General features: G+C 40.4%; 1 protein-coding gene across 6 annotated transcripts in view; it reads right to left on the bottom strand.

Annotated features, from left to right (window-relative positions):
* LOC122539553 (sodium/hydrogen exchanger 9B2-like) overlaps positions 1-22,714 on the bottom strand; it is a 187,908-nt gene that overhangs the window by 158,419 nt on the left and 6,775 nt on the right. For 4 of the 6 annotated variants that reach the window (XR_015753290.1, XM_087979849.1, XM_087979850.1 and 1 more), the window contains exon 2: positions 10,323-10,398. The gene's annotated coding sequence lies outside the window, so the exon portion shown is untranslated. Of the gene's footprint in view, positions 1-10,322; positions 10,399-18,514; positions 18,534-20,269; positions 20,448-22,714 lie in introns of those variants that run through there. The other 2 variants (XM_087979851.1, XM_087979854.1) reach the window with 2 other exon arrangements.

Below are 22,714 nucleotides of genomic sequence, written 5' to 3'. Positions count from 1 at the left end.
AGAAATCTGCAATGATAACAACACGAGAGTATGTCCACTGAAGGCCAATTTATATCCAATGTGAATGAGGTCATAAAGTCAAAACAATACAAGCCTATGATTCAAAACAGTTGCCTTCTTCCTCACCATGTTCCTCAATCTATTTTCTCTCCAGAAATATCCAGTTGCATGTTGGCTTTAACTAACTTTACTGGTAATTTATTTCATAACTTTATTGCTGAATAGGTTAAAAAGATTCTGCCTCAATCTTAATCTTCAACCTCTGTACCCTGGAATTTGAATTCGTCAACATGACGTAGATTGAAGTTAACACACACAGACCTCTGCAGGCTTCTGGATTTAGCCTCAAGCCCTAAAATTGTTGTACTTGAGATTATGTCCGTCCCTAACCCACCAGGCCTCATCATTACATGGGCTGCTAACACACACATTCCATTATCAGCTATTAATAAACCCCATTAGCACCTATTCATTCCCCCAGAATGACCTTTAACTACTCCTCGTCTGTCCAACTGTTTTTCTCTCCCTTTAGCTCTACCTCCGCTTACAGTTTACCATTCCCTTGTCTCACCAAACCACTGCATCTTCTGCGTATGTACCAACTTTTTCCTAGCTATCATCAGTTCTGAAGAAGGGTCACGGCACCTGAAACGTTAATTGATTTCTCTCCAAGGATACTGTCAGACATGCTGAGTTTCTTCAGCGATTTCTGTTTTTGATTTCCAGCATCCACAGTTCTTTTGGCTTTTTTTGTTTAAGTCCAATAAACCAAGTTTCCATCAAAGTTAAAATTCATATTATTCTTGTTCCATCTTTGTTTCTCTCAGCTGTAGCCTCCTAACTTTAATAAAGTTGTAATTTCCCCATTAACTAAATTTATTGTTCAATTTATTAAATCATTCATTCACCACTAGCACTGGAAAATTTAACTTAATAAAACCAATAACAATACTTTAACATGTCTTTTTTCCTCAGTCTGTCTGCAGCCTTTAACAAGGTTGACCATGTCATCTTCCTCCTATACCTTTTTTTTATTATCCAGAGAATTATTTGTTATCATTGCTTTCCATCCCCAAACTGCTAACTCTAGTGTCCCCCAAGGATCAATTCTTGGCCCTCTCCCATCTCTCAACACATCAGCAATCACATCTTCCCATCCATCTATATATTCCAAAAGGACCATTCCTTCTATTATTCCCTCACCACTCCTCAGACATTAACACCAACACGTTGCTACATTACCTTTCCAAGCAAGTGCAGGAAATATAATAGCTGACCTTTTATCCTCCCTTTTCACTATCTGAGTCACAAAGAGCTCTTTGAAAGTAAAACAGCAATTTACTTCAGCCCACTGAGCTTGCTCAGTCATTCAATAAGAACATGGCTGATTCAACATTCTTCATCAGGAATTCCTGATGAATGGCTTTTTCCCAAAACGTCAATTTTTCCTACTCCTTGGATGCTGCCTGACCTGCTGTGCTTTTCCAGCACCACTCTAATCTTGACTCTAATCTCCAGCATCCGCAGTACCAATTTCTGCCCTCAACATTCTTCATGTCTATTTTCTTGCCTTTTCCCATAACCCTTCATTGCCCTACTGATCAAGAATCTACCCACCAACTGGACTCAATATTGCGTTCAACAATTTTAGGTCATAACCTCTACTCTTTTCCTTTTGACTTTCTTTCTCAGCGCTATTTTCCTTTCTTGATTTTTTTCTTAACTACCATTTTCTGCATTCCTTCCATATCCTATCCCACACTAAGTCCCTCTGCTAAACCCTCCTATCCTTGCCTACCAGTATTGCTCCCTAATTCCTTAACAGCTCCAATTTAAAATTATCATTCTTGTATTTTTAAAAACTTAATTTAAGAGATATGGTTGCCACTGCTTGGACATTTAATGCTTATCGCAGTTGCCCTTTAGAAGGTGGTGTGAGCTGTCTTCTTGAACTACTGCAGTCCATTTTGTGTAGTAACTCCCCACAATGCTGTCAGGCAAGAAGACAGCTCACACCAATCAGTCTTACGACTGTGGTGGGCAAATTGTCGAAGAGGATTTTGAGACAGGATTTATGATTACTTGGAAAACTATAGCTTGATTAGAGATAGTCATCAGCATGGCTTTGTGAGGGGCAGGTCATGCCTCACAAACCTTATTGAATTCTTTGAGGATGTGACAAAACACATTGATTAAGGTTGGGCACTGAATGTGGTATACATGGATTTTAGCAAGGCATTTGATAAGGTTCTCCATGGTAGACTCATTCAAAAGGTAAGGAGGTATGCAATACAGGGAAATCTGGCTTTTTGGATACAGAATTGACTGGCCCATAGAAGGATGGTAATAGATGGAAAGTATTCAGCCTGGAGCTTGGTCACCAGTGATGTTCCGCAAGGATCGGTTCTGGGACCTCTGCTCTTTGTGATTTTTATAAGTGACTTGGATAAGGAAGTGCAAGGGTGGGTTAGTAAGTTTGCCGATGACACAAAGGTTGGTGGAGTGGTGGATAGTGTGGAGGGCTGTTGGAGGTTGCAACAGGACATTAACAGGATGTAGAACTGTGTTGATAATTGGCAGATGGAGTTCAACTTGGATAAATGAGAAGTGATTCATGTTGGAAGGCCAAATTTGAATGCAGAATACACGGATAAAGGCAGGATTCTTGATAGTGTAGAGGAACAGAGGTACCTTGGGGTCCATGTCCATAGATCCCTCAAAGCTGTCACCCAAGTTGATTGAGTTAAGAACGCATATGGTGTTTTGGCTTTCATTAGCAGAGGAATTGAGTTTAAAAAGCATAAGGTTATGCTGCAGCTCTATATAGACCACACTTGGAATTTTGTGTTCAGTTCTCGCTGTCTTATTATAGGAAGGATGTGAAAGCTTTAGAGAGGGTGTAGAGGAGATATACCACGATGCTGCCTGGATTGGAGGGCATGTGCTAAGAAATGTTGAAGGAACTAGGGCTTTTCTCATTGGAGCGAACAAGGATGAGAGGTGACTTAATGGAGATGTACAATATGATAACAGACATCGATAGAATGGATAGCCGGAGACGTTTTTCCCCAGGGCAGAAATGGCTATCATGAGAGGGCATAATTTTGAGGTGATTGGAGGACGGTTTAGGGGAGATGTCAGAGGTAGGTTCTTTACACAGAGAGATGGGTGCATGAAATGCACTACCAGCGGTGGTAATAAAGTCAGAGACATTAGGGACATTTAAGCAACTCTTGGATAGGCACATGGAAGATAGTAAAATGAAGGATGTATAAGTAAGTTTGACCTTAGAGTAGGATAAAAGGTCAACACAACATTGAGGGCCAAAGGACCTGTACTGTACCATACTGTTCTATGTTCTATATTGACTAGTAACATTGTAGGAATGACAATATATTTCCATGTTTGGACAGTGAATGGCTCGAAAGTGAACTTGCAGCTGGTGGTGTTCCCATGTATCTGCTGGCCTTCTATGTGGTATTCTTCTATGTGATAACAGTCATGTATTTGGAACGTGCTGTCTAAGGAGCTTCGGTAAATTTATGAAGTGCATCTTGTAGATGGTTTACAGTGCTGCTGATGCTTAGTGTTCAATCCCTCGACTAGTCTGGCCTTCATATGACTCCAGATCCATAGCAATGTGTTTGATTCTTAACTGCCCTCTGGGCAATTAGGGATGGGCAATAAATGCTGGCCTAGCCAGTGATGCCCTTATCCCATGAATGAATATAAAAAAAGGGGAAGTTACTCACAGAAGAGTTCCTAGACTCCAATCTGATCTTGTAGTCACTGTATTTATATGGAGGGGCCAGTTTAGTTTCCGATACCGTCAATGGTATCCCTCAATATTAATGGTAAAGCATTCAGTGATGGCAATGCCACTGAATGTCAGATGTGATGGTTAGATTCTCTCTTGCTGGACAGAATGGTCCAGATGGTTAGATTCTCTTTTGCCTGGCACTTTTATGAATAAAAGTTACTTTAAACCCATTCTTGGCCTCCTACCTCTTTCATCCTTTACTGCTATAATACTTTACCAAAGATCTCTGGTCCTTTAGTTTTATCCTTTTGTACATCAAGCTTCTCTTTGCTCCATCACTGACAGCCCCCGTATCTTCTTTAGTTGCACAGTACTTTTTGTTTCTCCACCTCCTTCTTTTTCTTCAAAACACTCATTAAATTCTAGCTCCTTGGCCAATCTTTTAAATCATCCATTCTGGTATAATCTTTTCTGATTGAACATCTCTGTACAGTATTTTGAAATATTTTCACCTTTAAGTTTATGTTATAGTTGGTCAACTGATTTTTTTTTTCTTGGTATCTTTCTATTCTCAGTTCTGGAATTCTCTCAATTACTCCTAGACTGAGTTGCTCACCAAATGGTCTTTGTGTACAAACGTCACCAATAAATGTCAGCAGTTAACCAGAATTTTGCACTAATCCGTATCTTGTTCTCACATGATTACTACATACAGTATGGGACTTTCAGAGAAAGCTTAGTAGGCTAAAGCATGATTTTCTCAAGGCGGCACGGTGGCATGGTGGTTAGCATTGCTGCCTCACGCTGCCAGGGACCCAGTTTCGATTCCTGCCTCTTGCGACTGTCTGTGTGGGGTTTGCACATTCTCCCAGTGTCTGCGTGGGTTTCCTCCGGGTGCTCCGGTTTCCTCCCACAGTCCAAAAACATGCAGGTTAGGGAATTGGCCATGCCAAATTGCCCGTAGCGTTAGGTGCAGGGGTAAATGTAGGGGAATGGGTCTTGGGTGGGTTGCGCTTCGGTGGGTCGGTGTGGACTTGTTGGGCCGAAGGGCCTGTTTCCACGCTGTAAGTAATCTTAAAAAAAAATCTAAAAAAAAATAAATCAGAGTTGAGGTCAGCTATATCTGTATAGAATGGTGTAGGAAAGCATCCTGACATGAGTTCAAAGCTACTCCTTAGGTAAATCTGCTGAGCTTTTGAAGAACCCTGTCCACTTGCACGAAAAATTGATGGGAACTAAATGCTATAGAATGTAACAAAATATTAATTCAAAGCAACAATGTATAGTTGACCATGTTTCTTCTATTTTCTTTTAAAGCTCTATTTGTTGTTTCAGGTAAGTAGAAGCTAACGCTAATTTAAATTGTGGTTATAAAATTGATTACAAATAACAAAGTACCTTCCCTATTCAAAAATAGAAGTAAAAAGCATGTCATCAGCACTTTTCCCACAAACCACATCTTGTCAAATCTTGAGATCTCAAAAGTAAACAGAACTGCATTATGTACTTCAATGACATTACACATTCATTGAAACAGATGAACTTTAGTTCCTAAGGTTGAAGATTAAGATGTAAGTGGCACTGGTTTGAACCTTTTGTTTGGCCCCTATCAGAAAACAAGAACTGCCTAAAGATTTGATTGCAGGCAAAATATCTCACTTACATAAGGTTACCTCAGACAACCTGAAAGCTTGACAGACACTGAATGAATTGTTTTATTATCTTCAATAAAATATTGGTTACATATTAATGAAATCTGTAAAAATAAAGACTGAAACTGCAGTTGAACCCTTTGCAGAAAATTTCAGCAAATCTAATAAGTGGAGAATGCTTATTATTGTGTACATTCTCATTTATCAAAACGTATTCCATAGATCTCTCTCTTCAGACATACACTTAAAATATTGCTATCTGTATGCAATGTTTTTGCAAAAAAAAATGTGGCAGACAAAATATTCTAACTTTTCTAAATCCGTCCATCTAATCCTCAAAGATATAATCCTGTGAGGTTTACATCACTACTGAGCTTTGAAATGCAGAGATATACCAAAACATTTAAATAATAATATTGAAAAGTTATATTACAGATAGAATATTGCCTTAAACAGATTTTTCAAACCAATAGTCACCAATATCTTAACCAATTAGAACAAACTTGCAACAAAATTATGAGGCTAAAGCATAATTCTGGAGCAATCCCAGTCGTGCAAGAGGGGGTTTAGATTTTGTCACGTGAACCTAGATCAATGCATTTCTAGCCTATTTAGAAATTTCCAAGAATTTGTGACCTCTTTGGGGAACTGTGGAGAAAGGAAGGATACAATGTGCAAGAGAATTCCCATGAGAGGCTGTCTGCAGTAAGTACAAGTTTCATTTAGGGCTGAAGGACGCAATGTAGGAGGATTAACGTGCAATTAATCCCCAAACAGATATCATAACAATGTTTTTTCTGTGCCCCAAGTATATTATTTTAATATCTTCATTTTGAGTCAATTCCAACATATTATAATGGAAGACTATTACTTTGAAAGTTCATTTCTTTTGCATGGTCACAGTGGAACATTTTTTAAAAATTCTTCATGGTATATGGATGGGGCCTGCATTTACTGCCTATCCCTAATCGCCCGAGACAAGATGGTAGTGATCTGACTTCATGAAAAATGACTAATCCAAACAGGTCTATTTGCATGCCCAACAGTATAAGCAGCAAATGATAGGTAGAGCTAAGTGATCCCACAACAAATGGATCAGCTCTAAGCTCTGCAGTCCTGCCACATCAAGACATGAATGGTGGTGGACAATTAAACAACTCACTGAAGGAAGAGACTCCACAAATATCCCCACCCTTAATGATGGAAAAGCCATCACATCTGTGCAAAAGATAAGGCTGAAGCTTTTGCAGCAATCTTCAGTCAGAAGTGTCATGTGGATGATCCATCTTGGTTTCCTCCAGTATTCCTCAGCAGTACAGATACCAGTCTTCAGCCAATTTGATTCACTCCATGTGATACCAAAAAACAGTTACAGGCTCTGACAACAATCCAGCAATAATACTGAAGATGTCTGTTCCAGATCATGCCGTTCCCCTAGCCAATCTGTTTCAATACAATTACAACACTGGTATCTAACAGACAATGTGGAAAATTGCCCAAGTACATAAAAAGCAGGACAAATCCAACCCAGTAAATTATCGCCCCATCAGTCTACCCTCAATTATCAGTAAAGTGATTGAATGTATCTTCAACAGTGCTTTCAAGCAGCACCTGCTCAGCAATAGCCTGCTCAGTGACATCCAGGATCACTCAGCTCCTGAGCTCATTACAACCTTGGTTCAAACATGGACAAGAGAGCTGAATTCCAGAGGGGAGGGGAGAGTGACAGCACTTCACATCAAGGGTACATTCAACCTAGTGTGGCACCAAGGTATCCTAACCAAACTGGAATCAACCGGTAAGAGGGAGCAAACAATCTGACACTTACGAAGGTGGTCATGGTGGTAGGAGGTCAGTGATCACAGCACATCTCTACAGGAGTTCCTCAGGGTAGTGTCCTATGCCTGACCATCTTCAGCAGACTCACCAACAACTTTCCCTCCAATAAGGCCAGAGGTAGGGATGTTCGCCAACGATTGCACAATGTTCACCACCATTCACGACTCCTCAGATACTGAGCAGTCCATGTTCAAATGCAACAAGATCTGGACAATATTCAGGGTTAGACCGACAAATGGCACATAACACTCACAACACAAATGCCAGGGTCTGACCACCTCCAATAAGAGTTGATCTAATCACCTCTCCTGACATTCAATGGTGTCACCATCACTGAATCCCCCACATCAACATCCTGTGACCAGAAACTCAACTGGGCTATTCACATAAACACAGTGACTACAACAGTAGGTCAGAGGTTAGGAATACTGCAGCAAGTAACTCACCTCCTAATTCCCCAAAGCCTGTCTACCATCTATGTGTAATGGAATACCCCCACTTGACTGTGTTATGAAGAGAATTACAAGAATCAGAACTACCTGACAGAACCAAGAAATATAATGTAACATTTGGTGGAACAACTTCGTTAGCTTTGTTGCCTGGAAACAACAAAACAGATTTAGGCCAATCAGTTAAATTATACTCAAAAAAACTACCAAACGCCAATCCAGTTTGCATTTAGTATACTAACAATCTTAAAAGCCAATGACACAATCTGATGCTTTGGGGGTATAAGACCAGGGAAAATTGAACAATTGAGAGGAGAACTGTCAAGCCAACAACATCTGCACACTCCCCAGAAAATAGCTCTCTTAAAAAGGTACCTTTATCGATCATTAAACTTTGAAGCAGGATCCCCAAGAAGAAAAGAAGACCAAAATACTGAGAAGAACGAAAGCTACCTGGTTTTGATATAAGACACTTTGTTTTGTAAATCATAATCGGGAGGTTTAATTGGACTAGTGTTATAGAAGGAAAGGTAAAATGATAGCTTAGAGTAAGTAAATAGTTGTTAGTTAATTATTCTCTGTTATACTTTAAGAAATAAAGTTGTTAATTTTTACCTTGAATGGTTCTTGGCCACTCGAATTTTCACAGAATACTGCATGGGATAAATCTTTCCAGTGTTGCTGGTTTTAAATTACCTCATATCGTAACACCTAGATGAATGCAGCCCCAATAACACTGAAGTTGTTTAACACCATCCAGGGCAAAGCAGCCCGCTTGATTGGCACTACATCTACAAGCATCCACTCCTTCCACCACCATCACTGAGTAGCAGCCGTGTATACTATCTACTAGATGCACTGCAGAAATTCACCAAACATCCTCAGAGAGCATCTTCGAAACATATGACTAATTCCATAAAGAAAGACAAGAGCAGCAGATGCATGAGAACACCAACATCTTCAAGTTCCTCTCCAAGCCACTCACCATCCTGACTTGGAAATAAATCACCATTCCTTCACTGCTGCTGGCTCCAAATCCTAGAATTCCTTCCCAAATGGCTTTGTGGGTCAACCTACAGCAGGTGGATTGCAGTGGTTGAAGAAGGCAGTTCACCACCACCTTCTCAAGTGCAACTAGGCACAGGTAATAAATTCTGGTCAGGCCAGCAACAACCACATCCTAAGAATTAATTAAGAAAAGAAAACACTGCAGTCCTTAGGTCGTAGGTAAATGCACTGCGTTATCAGAGAGGAAGTTCCAGGATTTTGCCCCAGTGATGGTGAAGGAACTACAATATATTTCCAAGTCAGGATGGTAAGCAGTTTGGAGGCGAACTTACAGGTGGTCTGTTCCCTCATCATTCTCCATGGTAGAGAGGTTGCAGATTTGGAAGATGCCTTTAGAGGAACCTTGGTGAGTTTTTGCAGTGCATCCTGTAGACCTTATTATTTAAATGATTTATTTCGTCATCAGAATTTAGACAAAAGTAAAATACTTAAATAGTTGGAAATCTGAAATAAAAATCAGAAAGTGCTGGACTACTCAGATCAGATAGCTTCTATGGAGAGAAAGAGAGATAATGATTCAGGTTGATGACCCTTCATCAGATTCTAACAGGCAGGTGGGGCCTTTGCTTTCCTTTAGTCTTTCCTGGGATTTGGACATCATTAGCAAGACCAGCATTTGTGCCCTTTCCTAATTGCCCTCGAATTGAGTAGCTTGCTGTGCAATTTCAGAGGCCAATGAAGGGAGAACATATCATGTGGGTCTGGTGTCACACATAGGCCAGACCAGGTATGGACAGTAGATTACTGTATCTTCAGTGAAAGGATATTAGTTGGGATTTTACAACAACCACCAGTGGTGCTGTAGTTGCAGAACATACTTCCAAATTTATATTACAATCTGACTAAGGACCAGTAACCTTGTTTTAGAAAAAATCAGTCAAGCGTAGGTTCCTCACACAAGTGTGAGGTAAAGCCCAAGATTGCAAAGTTTTAAATGTATGACAATAAATTTTACCAAAGTTAAAACAGTAATGCTACCATATGTAACACTCAATTTAATTTCTAATATTCAGAATTAAACAGAGATTAATATGGATAACAGACAAACTGTGGTCAAACACCCCACAGAGTACATCAGATACAGATACAGTTAAGACAGATGCCATGATCATAAAGCTACAAAATTAAACCTTTAGAGCTCAGGCACTTAAAGGCACCAGATGCACAGAAAATGGGAGGCTTGCGATCTTCAGAAAGCTTTAAATGTAGGAAGCGGACAAAGCATTCAGAAGCACTTAAAACCACAGATGAGAATTTTAGAAATTAAGGAAGGAGACCAGAAGCTAAGGTAGATTTAGGAGTGTGGCAATGAAGAACAAACTAGACTCAGTGCAAGTTTAGTAAGGATAGAGTTTTGGATGAGTTAACAAAGGCTTGAAAATAGGAGGCTCATGAGGGGAAAGTTTGAATAGTCAAGTCTAGAGGTAATAAAGTTTTGGGGTAAGGTGAACAGAGACAAATGATTTTACAGAATTCAAAGTAAGCGGTCTAAGAAACAGACAGAATGTAAGTCAGAAACTCCTTTCAGGGTCAAGCAGATTTCTTAATATTTACCTGCTAAGTTTCTTGCTCCACTTTAGATGAAATGACAATTAAGTTACCACTTGCTTTCATTTAGATGTTTTTGCATCTGCAATAAAATATGACACTTTGAAATCACAGTACATAGTTAGATGCAAGTCATTTACATTGATGGATCAAACAACACATCCTTGAAGGGTACTGAACTGTGGGAAAAAAAATCAGTCGAAATTAATATGTCTTTCTGCCATTGTGAGGCAGTCCCTCGTTATGGTTACCACGGACCAATGCAGAGGCATTTTCAATCGTAGTATTCCACAGAACAATCACTATGCTCTGAACCAATCAAATGTCTTTCTATAAAAATGTTTAGATAGTGGAGGGTGAAATTAATCAGTAGAGAATAAACTTGCTAAATTTGTACCTCCATCTAGCCTGCCTTGAGCTGTTAATCAGTTACCAATAAAATTACCACTTACATTTGAAAGGTCAGCATTGCAAATGAACCAATCAGCTTTGGAAAAATAAATAAAGTAGATGGAAAATTTCTACGGTTACCATCAGTCAAAAAGATTGCTCAACGTTTATTGTAGATAGATAAAAGGCAGATTCTAATGGGGCCAATAAAAAGAACTTTCACATTTCAACACTTAAAAGGCACCTGGATGGGTATTTGAATAGGAAGTGTTTAGAGGGATATGGACCAATGCTGAAATGGGATCTGGTCAAATTGGCATGTCTAATCAGTGGACAAGTTGTACCAAAAGGGGCTGTTTCTATGCTGTATGAATCTATGAATCTGTAACACATCTACTGTGTTAAAATATAGATTCTAGAGTTTGTAAAGATGGCTATTTAGGTGGTATTGGACCGAAGAGTCTGTTTCAGTGCTGTACATCTCTATTACTCTATTCTAAGAGAGCAATAATAGGTGTGATTATCTATCCTAGTGTCTCATGGCTACATGTCAAATTTTATTTTTGGCAGGAAGGTAATGGAGGCTGGAAAACTTAAAAGCTTTCAAAAAACATTGGATGAGCACTTCAGATACCACTCCATTCAAGATTTTGGGCAACTGCAGGAAATTGGAATTAGTGCACCTATAATGGTAGTTATGTCAATACAAATTTGATGGACTGAATGGACATTTCTGTGCTGTACGGACACTATGACAGCCTCCTGTACTCCAATGAAAACAACCCCAATGTATCTAATTTTGCTTCATAACTAAAGCACTCCAGCCCAGGTAAACATACTGGCAAAATCCTGTGAACTTACTTCAACGCGATCACATCCCTCCTAGCCAAAATTTTTATATATTTCCAGCACAATCTCCCTGCTCTTAAACTCTGTGCCTTACATGCCTTCTTAATCTCTTTGCTGAAAAAGTGTTGCTGGAAAAATGCAGCAGGTCAGGCAGCATCCAAGGAGCTGGAGAATCGACGTTTCGGGCATGAGCCCTTCTTCAGGAATCATGCCCGAAACATCGATTCTCCTGCTCCTTGGATGCTGCCTGACCTGCTGTGCTTTTCCAGCAACACATTTTCAGCTCCAATCTCCAGCATCTGCAGTCCTCCACTTTCTCCTTCTTAATCTCTTTGTCTATCTGGTGTATATGTTTTATGGTAGTGGGACAAAGTCCCTCTGATCCCAAATGCATCCTAGGATCATACTGTTCATCATGTATCCCCTTGTCTTGCTCGTCCCACCCAAGTGCATCACCTCACACTTACTCAGACAATTTGCTACTGATCAGCCCAGATGACCAATTCACCTGACCAGTCTGTCAATATCCTCCTGTAAACTAAGGCTATCCTCCTCACTATCTGTGTATCATCTGCAAATTTACTGATCAACCTTCCCATATTCAAGTCTAACTTGTTTGCATGTACCACAAAAAGGGTCCCAATATTTCTCACTTTCGAAAACACTCAACTATCACCTTCTGCAGCCTTCCACTCAGCAAATTATGAATTCAATTTACCAAATTTCCTTGGATCTCATGGACTTTCACCTTTGCCATCAATCCCCAATGCTGGACATTATTAAAAGCCTTGCTGAAGTCCAAGCAGACTACTTCAAATTCATTGCCCTCATCTACACACGTGGTCACCTGTTCAAAAATTCAAAACTTTAGGAGGTTAAAATCAACTTTTCCAGCAACACATTTTTCTGTTCAAAAATGTAATCAGGTTGGTCAGACATGACCATCCGTTAACAAATATTCTTGATTAATTACTGCCTCTCCAACTGTAGATTAATTCTGTCCCTCAGAATTTGCTTCCAATAGTTTCACCACCATTGAAGTTAGACTGACTGGCCTGTAGTTTTCTGGTTATTCTTTGCTCTCGTCTTGAATAACAGTACACACTGGTCGTCCTCCAGTCCTTTGGCACCTCTCCAGTAACCAGAGAGGAATTGAAAATTATTGTCAGTGCTCTGCTATTTCCTTCAATGCCTCACTCAACAGCCTGTGATAAATCTGCCTGGCCATGAAATGTATCTACTTTTAAGCCTGGCAGACAACTCAAAACCCCCTTTCTGTCTATGCTGCTTTCTTTATTTTACAGTTCTTCTACCCAATTTCTATACCCACATCTTCCCTCTCCACAGAGCCCTGTTTATATCTAATAAAAATGTCAAAAGGATTATGTACCTGAACCCAGAGTTCCCTCAGTCCTACAACACTACCCAAGGCTGGAGATGAGGAGGAATTTCTTCTCTCAGAGAGGGTAGTGAATATGTGGAATTCTTTACCCCAGAGGTAAGTTGAGGCTGGGTTGTTAAATATATTCAAGGCTAAGTTGGGCAAATTTTCAATCGGGGAATCAAGGGTTATGGGGGAAAAGGTAGAAAAATTGAGTTAAGGATTATCTGAGAGCCCCTGAGCTGATGGAGGCCTGAAGACTTCTCACTATCCTCTTCAGAACTCCAATCTGGTCAGCCACTTGGAAATCAATCACATAGTTGTTGGAAGGCATAGCTGTTTGTCATTGCTAACTGAAAACTATTCCACAGAGCAATGAGCTGCTTATTGCCAGTTTAATCTCAGTTTGCACACACCCCTGGGCTCCAGCTCATCTACAAACTATATAGTAACCACTGCTTGAGCAAGCAGCTGTGTAAATGATGCTTTCAAGGAGTGTCAGGTTACTTGCTTTTTAAAAGTCATTTAAGTCCAGAATTAAAAATACGGAAAAATTGAAAAACTATAACAGTTTTGCATTTCTTAAAATAAATAAACAAACATGATTATGCACGCAATTTGAAAACTCAAATTATCAAGATTTGAAAAACATGACCTAACTTATTTTTTAATTGAAGCAAATTGTTTTGGTAGCTGTGGAGTTGGTTTGTTAAACCAAGAAAAAAATTTTGACCACAAATCTATTATTCAATTACCTAACCAGGAGTACCTCAAGGGAACTTGGGATGGGCAATAAATACTGGTCTAGCCAGTGACACCCACATCCCATGAAAAACAAAATAAATTACTAACTTTCTTAACTGTGCAATATCTGCTATTCAACAGGATACAGCTTAAGGAAGATATTCACAAATTGAGTTGGATATGAATGATTTTGTTGTCATGTTCATTTTACAGTGAGTAAAATAGTAAAATACAGTGCAAGGCTTTCCCATTATTACCATGATCCAATGCTATTTTGAATAATTTAAGAAAAACAAAAAGACAGTTTAACTAGAATTCATCAGTCCTGAGCCAGTTCATCGTTAACGATGCCTGCGCTGCCATCCCTCCTCCACCGCCTCGCCACAGACTACACTAAACCCAGACTAGTTAGCAAGGTCAGATCACATGGAATATAGGGACAGCTAGCCATGTGGATACAGAACTGGCTCGAAGGTAGAAGACAGAGAAAGGTGTTAGTGGAAGGTGTTTTTCAGACTGAAGCCCTGTGACCAGTGGTGTGCTTCAAAGGATCAGTGCTGGGTCCACTGCTTTTTGTTGGGGCAGCACGGTGGCACAGTGGTTAGCACTGCCGCCTCACAGCGCCAGAGACCCGGGTTCAATTCCCGCCTCAGGCGACTGACTGTGTGGAGTTTGCACGTTCTCCCCGTGTCTGCATGGGTTTCCTCTGGGTGCTCCGGTTTCCTCCCACAGTCCAAAAATGTACAGGTCAGGTGAATTGGCCATGCTAAATTGGTTAGGCTTTGGCGGGTCGGTGTGGACTTGTTGGGCCGAAGTGCCTGTTTCCACACTGTAATGTAATCTAATCTTGTCATTTATATGAATGATTTGGATGTGAACATAGGTGGTGTAGTTAGTAAGTTTGCAGATGACACAAAAATTGGAGGTATAGTGGACAGCGAAGAATTACAACAGGATCTTGGTCTATCTGATCAATGTGCTGAGGACTGGCAGATGAAGTTTAATTTAGATAAATGTGAGGTGCTGCATTTTGGAAAGGCAAATCAGGGCTGGACTTATACACATTATGTTTAAGTCCTGGAGAGAGTTACTGAACAAAGAGATCTTGGGAGTGCAGGCTCATAGTTCCTGGAAAGTAATGTCTCAGGTAGATAGGATAGCGAAGTTGTTTAGTATGTTTTCCTTTATTGGTCAGAGCATTGAGTACAGGAGTTGGGAGGTCATATTGCAGATGTCCAGGACTTTGGTTCGGCCACTTTTGGGATATTGCATGTCTCCCTCGTATAAGAAGGATGTTGTGAAACTTGAAAGAGTCCAGAAAAGATTCACAAGGATGTTGCCAGGGTTGGACGGTTTGAGCTACAAGGAAAGGCTGAGTTGGCTGGGGCAGCTTTCCCTGGAACATCAGAGGCTGAGGGGTGACCTTACAGAGGTTTATAAAATCATGAGGGGCATGGATAGGGTAAATAGACAAGGCTTTTTCCCTGGGGTGGGAGAGTCCAGAACTAGAGGGCGTAGGTTTAAGATGAGAAGGTAAAGATATAAAAGGGACCTAAGGAACAACACTTTCACGCAAAGGGTGGTGCGTGTATAGAATTACCTGCCAGAGGAAGTGGTGGAGGCTGGTACAATTATGACATTTAAAAAAGGCGTATGGATGGGTATAATGAGTAAAAATTTAAACATCACACAACACCAGGTTATAGTCCAACAGGTTTATTTAGAAGCACTAGCTTTCTGAGTGCTGCTCCTTCATCAGGTGATTGTGACAACCACCTGATGAGGGATCGGCGCTCTGAAAGCTAGTGCTTCCAAATAAACCTGTTGGACTATAACCTGGTGTTGTGTGATTTTTTTAAACTTTGTACACCCCAGTCCAACACCAGCACCTCCAAAATCATGAATAGGAAGGGTTGAGAAGGATATGCTCGCAAGTGCTCGCAAATGGGACAAGATTAATTTGGGATATCTGGTCTGCATGGAACAAGGAAAAAGTGAGGACTGCAGATGCTGGAGATCAGAGTTGAGAGTTTGGTGCTAGAAAAGCACAGCAGGTCAGGCAGCATCCAAGGAGCAGGCAAATTGACGTTTCGGGCATAAGCCCTTCCTGATGAAGGACTTATGCCTGAAACGTTGATTCGCCTGCTCCTCGGATGCTGCCTGACCTGCTGTGCTTTTCCAGCACTACACGCTCAGCATGGACGAGTTGGACCAAAGAATCCGTTTCCATACTGTACATCTCTACGACTCGAACTAACATTGAAATCGCCACTCTTCAGGTGCAATCTTTCGCCACTAAATCGATTTTCCTTTGCCACCGGCTCGCTGCTACCTGCACCAGACTCACAAATGTCAGAGTCACATCTCTTGCCACTAGGCCCACTTCAATGTCGGAATGATGCCCTTCTGCCACCACCAGACGTAACCAAATCACAAAATCGCTAATCCTCAGGTCACGATGTGGACTAGGTAAGAAGTCAGACGACATCATGTTATAGTCCAACAGGTTAACTGAAATCACAAGCTTTTGGAGCATTGCCCTTTTGTCAGGTGCCATCTTTCACTGCTTGGCCTACATCATCAACGTTTCCTCGTCAATGTAGCAGTCATCAATCCCCAAACCAGGTCCTGTGTTTGCCCCAGCAAAGAAAACAAGGGTTCACTTGCTGCTGCCATGAATTCCACAATGGACTTACTCACCACCACGTTGAGGTCCATGCTGGGATCCCTCAATGCTACTGATTTCACCCAATCTTAGGAAAGAGGTCAGTGAAGCAGAAAAGAAAAAAAAGAAAAAGAAGTGGAAGGAGAAGACAAGCCGTGGCTCAGGAGCCCTACATTGTCAGATTCTTGATGACACCACTGATGAACTTATTTCATTAAAATCAATAATTATACATTTTAAAAGCTTCAACCTGCACCATTTAGCAATCTTGCATCACAGATTATTTAAAGCAGCATAATTTTGCAAAAAGCTTACTGATAACAAATAACATTATCTTGATTTAGAACAATCCTCAGTTCGAACCCATATAAGGCAATGCTAAGTTTCACAGCCCCATATTCCTTGCACAATTTTGCGGAACTTTCCACCAATTGACTAATTAATTAGCATTAACTTGCATAACACTACAGATTATGTCTGGCATCCATAGGATGATGAACATTTCAAATATTTCTTTTACTCCACTTATACATAAAATCTGAAAAATCTGGTGACCATTGTGTTATCAAATTAGAAATGTGAAACAGCTTCTGACCCAAGTAAGGGCAATTACATGATGTACAAGAACAAACCTCTGGTAGAGTGGTGTACTTTGTCAACTGCAGGAACCAACATTCCTTTTCAAAAACATCTGCACACATATTTCATATTCATAAAATCATTTTTGTGGTTATTTTTCTTCACTTGTGCTCGTAAAATAACAAAAAGATACATTATGGCTGATATGGGAGGAATGTACAGTCACTCTGATTCCATTATCCATGATCACAACATAAAAATATTTTATCCATGTCCTGATATAGACAATTATACAGTTTCTCTATTAGATTTAGATTGTTGGCAATCACTCACAAGTATGATTGTCCATCCAGGAGATGTCATATCATCAGTCTTGGATTCTTGAGTCTTTTGCATGGTGGAGAGTCCAATCCTAGAGTCACATCTCCAACCACACATTTGGCAGCTGTTTCCAAGAGGTGGAATTGGTCCTTTGCCTCGAGATCGCCGACAATGCTTTTTCTGGTTCCTCTTCAGCATTTTCTCTTTCAAAGAATGGTGTCCCTTCACACAGGAGCTTCCTCCAATGCAATTTCTTATGAACAAAGGTGTCCCACATTGAAATTGATGTTGTATTTCTTTATAGAAGTTTTTAGGGAGATTTTAAAACACTTCCTTTGTTTTCCTCTCATTTGCTCCTTCCTTGAGCTGGAGGAAAATGATTTGTTTTGGTAATTGGAACTCATATCTTTAGCATGTGGCCAGCCAGGCTGAGTTGGTTTCAGATGATCACGGCATCGATACTGGTACTATTGGCTGCTTCAAACATGCTAATATTAGTACACCTATTGTCCTAGCTGATGCGGGAAATCTGTCTCAAACAGCTTTGATGTTACTTCTCAAGGACCTTGAGGTGGCGTTTATATATAATCCAAGTTTCTGAACCATATATAGAAGAATTAGAAGAATGATTACCTTATACACAAGGATCTTGGTATCAGCACAGATGTCATTGTCGTCAAACACTTTCATCCTTAGGCATCCAAAGGCAGCATTATTAGATTGGATGTGATGGTGAATCTCCTCATCCACGTCAGCCTTAGTTCAGAGGCAGCTTCCCTCATAGGGAAAATGTTCCTTGTTCGGGAAGATTTCTGCATTGATCTCAATGGAGGTTTGGTACTGGAATTTGACCTAAAGACAGGTTCTTAAAGGATTTGAGGCTTCTTGAGGTTAAGGCTGAGATCAATTTTTTGGTAGGCTTCCACAAAGGCATTAAGTGAGACTTGAAAATTCTCTTCTGACAGAACAGAAATGAAATTATCATCTGAAAACTGAAATTCTTGAATTAAGGTTGATATTGTTTACTTCTTGGATTGTAAACAATTGAATTTTCTGTCCATCCTGTAAACATTGTCCAAGCCAGTGGGAAGCTTTTTCTTGACAAGATGAAAAATGGTGGTGATGAAGTTGGAGAAAAGGATAGGGGTGATGACACATTCATGCTTAATTCCTGTCTTGATCTCAAAAAACTTGCCAATTTACCAACAGTGAGAACAAAAATATCTAAACAACCAAGGTTATTTCATAAATACTTATTGTAAAACAAACCTCCTGGAGTTAGAATTGCTTTTCTCCAAATACTTTCTCAACAATTAAGAAAAAAGGTATATTATCCCTACGATTTATTTCCTGGGAGGCTCACAGCAGTGACAAGATTAAAAACTTTTAATCCCAGAATCTGAAAGACAATTTCAGAAGTGAAGACACAGAATTGGTTAACACACAATTTGTATTATGAAAATATAAAATGGTTATTCCTCTAAATAACCCAGAAAACATACATTCTCTTAAGGTAACGGGAAAAAAAAGTGGATTTCACTGCAGATAATTACTTTAAGGCAATGATTGTTATTCCTGTAAGGCAAAACATAATAAGATATAGAATGTTCCAAGGTTTGTCAATGTTGTGTTCTTGCATGTGTGGTCAAGTTACCAATCACACATTGTCTCTGGGAGATTGACAAAGGCAATCTGCTCATGAAATACTATATTTAGCACAGACTGCCAGAAAAACAATTAGGTTTCATACTGATAACACCACAAGCATGTCAGACTCAGGAGACACAAGCTGAGGAGCTTGTTCTGTAGCAGCTTTCCTCAACTGAAAATTCAAAACATAAACTTTAAGCCTGTAAGCCCTATTCACAAGGAACAGCCATAAAACCCAGTTCTGAAACAATCAGGTGTCTTCTCTGAAGTGAGTTCAAGCAACCAAGAACAGCTATTATCTGGAATCTTTCAGTTTTCAAAAAAACTGCCCTGCTTAAAAAGAAAAGTTCCAAGAAGTCTCTTCATTAGCATTTTAAAAATAAGAATCCAGACAAATCCACAATCATTCAAACTCAAATCCACTTAATTAAATATGAGGTGTCTTTCTAACAATGTTGACAAATCCAGTACTGTTTAACAAATCAACTCCAGTGCTCATGTGTGCATGCAGGGTAACTACAATGCTTCCCATCAGATTACCAACTTCGGTTGGACTTATTTCTGGAAGTTTTAAAGATCATCCATCTTCTAATCATCCTGGTTAGTCAGTGTTATTTTTCCTCCACTTTCTAATACTTTGAATGACTGGAGGACAACTATTATGGTACCATTTTTCCAGGAATGATGGTAGAGATAAACCAGCAAAGTACAGGACATTGAGTCTAATATCCTTGGTACAGAAGTAATTGGAAAAGATTCTGAGGGACAAAGTTAATCTCCATTTGTAGAGACAAGGATCAATGAAGGATAGTCAACAGACGGTATTACTCAAAGCATATTTTGTGATTGGAAATCTGTATTCTGTGGCATACCACAAGGTTTGATGCTGGGTCACACACTGTTGCAGACATTAATGATCTAGACATTAATGTAGGAGGTATGATCGGTAAGGTCATGAAAATTGGTGGTGTGGTTAATATGACAAAAAAAGATGGAAAATATAGGACATTATAGATGGGTCAGTTAGGTAGGCTGAACAGAAGTAAATGGAATTTAAATGCTAAAAAGTGCAAGGTTAATCCTCCCAAAGTGAATTACAAGAAATGTAGAAAATAGGAGTATAAAGTAGGCCACTCGGCCCTTTGAAACCGTTCCACATTTCAACATTGTCACAGTCGATCATCCAACTTAGTCCCCCATTTTTGCTTTTCCCCCCCTACCCTCTGGTCCCTTTAGCCCCAAGAACTGTTTCTAACTCCTTCTTGAAAGCATTCAATGTTTTGGCCTCAATTGCTTTCTATGTCAGAGAATTCTACAGGCTCATCAGTCTGTAGGTGAAGAGACTTCGTCTCATCTCAATCGTAAATGGCCTACCTTGTGGCCTCAGACAGTGTTTCCTGGTTCGGGACTCCCGAGTCATTGGAAACCTCCTTCCTGTGTTAATCCATTCTGGTCCTGTTAAAATTTTGTACATTTAAGAAGACTGCTCATTCTTCTAAACTTCAGTGAAGGCAGTCCAAATTGATCCAGTCTGTCTTCATACATCAGGGATCTGTCAAGCAAGGTAATAGGCATTGAATGACAGTGGAAGTATAGAAGATCAAAGGGACCTTGGTGTACATGTCCATGGATCTTGAAAGAAGCAGGATAAGTCGATCAGGTTGTTAAGAAGGCATATAGGATATATAGTCAAGGCTAATAATGTGTATAAGATTAGTTAGGCCACAGATGGAGTATTTCGTGCAGTTCTGCTCACCATACTTTAAGAAGGATGTCATTGCACTACATACAAACAAGGAACAAGAGTAGGTCACTTGGTCCTTCAATCCTGCTCAGCCATCCAATCAGACCATGGCTGACCTGATTTTAATCTCAACTGACCTGATTTTAATCTGAACTGTCTACTGAGTCAGTATGGGTGGAAGTTAGGAACAGCAAAGAAACAGCCACTGCATTGGGGGGTTTCTACAGACCACCTAATAGCAGTAGAGAGATTGAAGAACTCATTGGTGGACAGATTCTGGAAAAATGCAGAAGCAGCAGAAGTTGTTGTTATGTGTGATTTCAACATTTCCCAATATCGACTGGAACCTCCTAAGTGCAGATGGTTTGGACGGAGCCGTTTTTGTCAGGTGTGTTCAGGAAGGTTTCCATTCTCAGTGTGTAGACAGACTGACAAGGGGAGGGGGGGCTATTTTGGATTTGGTGCTCAGCAACGAGCCAGGACAGGTGTCAGATCTCGTGGTGGGAGAGCATTTTGGTGACAGTGATCACAACTGCCTCACATTTGGAGAGTGAAAGGAACAGTTACCAAAGGAAGATATTTCATTGGGGAAAAGGAAATTATGACGCTATCAGACAGGAGTTGGGAAATATAGATTGGGAGCAATTGTTCCACAGAAAGGGCACAGCAGTTAGGTGGAGACTATTTAAGGAGCAGTTGTTGCGAGTGATGCACAAATTTGTTCCTCTGAGACAGGTAAGAAGGGGTAAGATTAAGGAACCTTGGATGACGCAAACAGAAGAGCTTCTCGTCAAAAGGAAGAAGGCAGCTTACGTAAGGTGGAGGGAGCAAGGATCTAGCACAGCTTTAAAGGATTACAGGCTTGCTAGAAAGGAGCTTAGAAATGGACTGATGAGAGCTAGGAGGGGGCATGAAAAAGGCTTGGCAAGAAGGATTAGGGAGAACCCAAAGGAATACGTGAGGAATAAGAGAATGATCAGGCAGAGGGTAGGGCCGATCAGGGGTGGTGGAGGGAACTTGTGCGTGGAGTCTGAGCAGATAGGGGAAGCCTTAAATGAGTTTTTTGCGACTGTTTTCACCAAGGAGTGGGATGCTTCCATACTAAATGAAAACTTTGAGGAGCTGGGATACAGTCTTGACCAGATCAAGATTGATGAAGTTGATGTGCTGGAAATTTTGGAAAACATTAAGATTGATAAGTCCCCAGGGACAGACCAGATTTATCCTAGGCTGCTCTGGGAAGCGAGAAAGGAGGTTGCTAAGCCGCTGGCGAGTATATTTGCTTCCTCACTCTCCATGGGAGTCATATCAGATGATTGGAAGGAGGCGAATGTTATTCCTCTTTTCAATAAGGGTAATAGAGAAATCCCTGGCAATTACAGACCAGTCAGTCTTACGTCTGTAGTCAGCAAAGTTTTGGAAAGAATTCTGAGGGATAGGATTCATGACTATTTGGCAAAGCATAGTGTGATTAAAAGCAGTCAGCATGGCTTTTTGAGGGACAGATCATGCCTCACAAATCTTATTCAGTTCTATGAGGAGGTGTCAAGACAGGTCGACGAAGGTCAAGCAGTGAATGTGGTGTATATGACTTCAGCAAGGCATTTGATAAGGTTCCCCATGGTAGGTTCATTCATAAAGTCAGGAAGTATGGGATACAGGGAGATTTGGCTATCTGGATTCAGAATTTCCTGGCTGAAAGAAGGCAGAGAGTGGTTGTAGATGGAAAATATTCTGCCTGGAGATCAGTGTTGAGTGGATCTTCAAACTATAACTCCTTGTACCAGTCAAACCTGCCCTGGGGAAAAGTCTCTGACTATTGACTCTATCTATTCCACTCATTATCTTGTATACCTTGATCAGGTCTCCTCTCTTCCTCCTTCTCTCCAGACAGAAAGGTCCAAGCTTATTCAACCTTTCTTCATAAGGCAAATCCTCCAGTCCAGGCAGCATCCTGGTAAACCTTCTTTGCACCCTTTCCAAAGCCTCTGTATCTTTCCTATAGTAGGGCAACCAGAACTGGACACAGTATTCCAAGTGTGGTCTCACCAGGGACTTGTAGAGCCATAACAGGG

The sequence above is a fragment of the Chiloscyllium plagiosum genome, unplaced genomic scaffold, assembly GCF_037043375.1.
Source record: "Chiloscyllium plagiosum isolate Xiang-an unplaced genomic scaffold, Cpla_swu_hap1 HiC_scaffold_36, whole genome shotgun sequence".
Taxonomy (NCBI): Eukaryota; Metazoa; Chordata; class Chondrichthyes; order Orectolobiformes; family Hemiscylliidae; genus Chiloscyllium; species Chiloscyllium plagiosum.
Note: the sequence above shows the minus strand (reverse complement) of the source record. Positions and strands in the feature narration are given on the sequence as shown.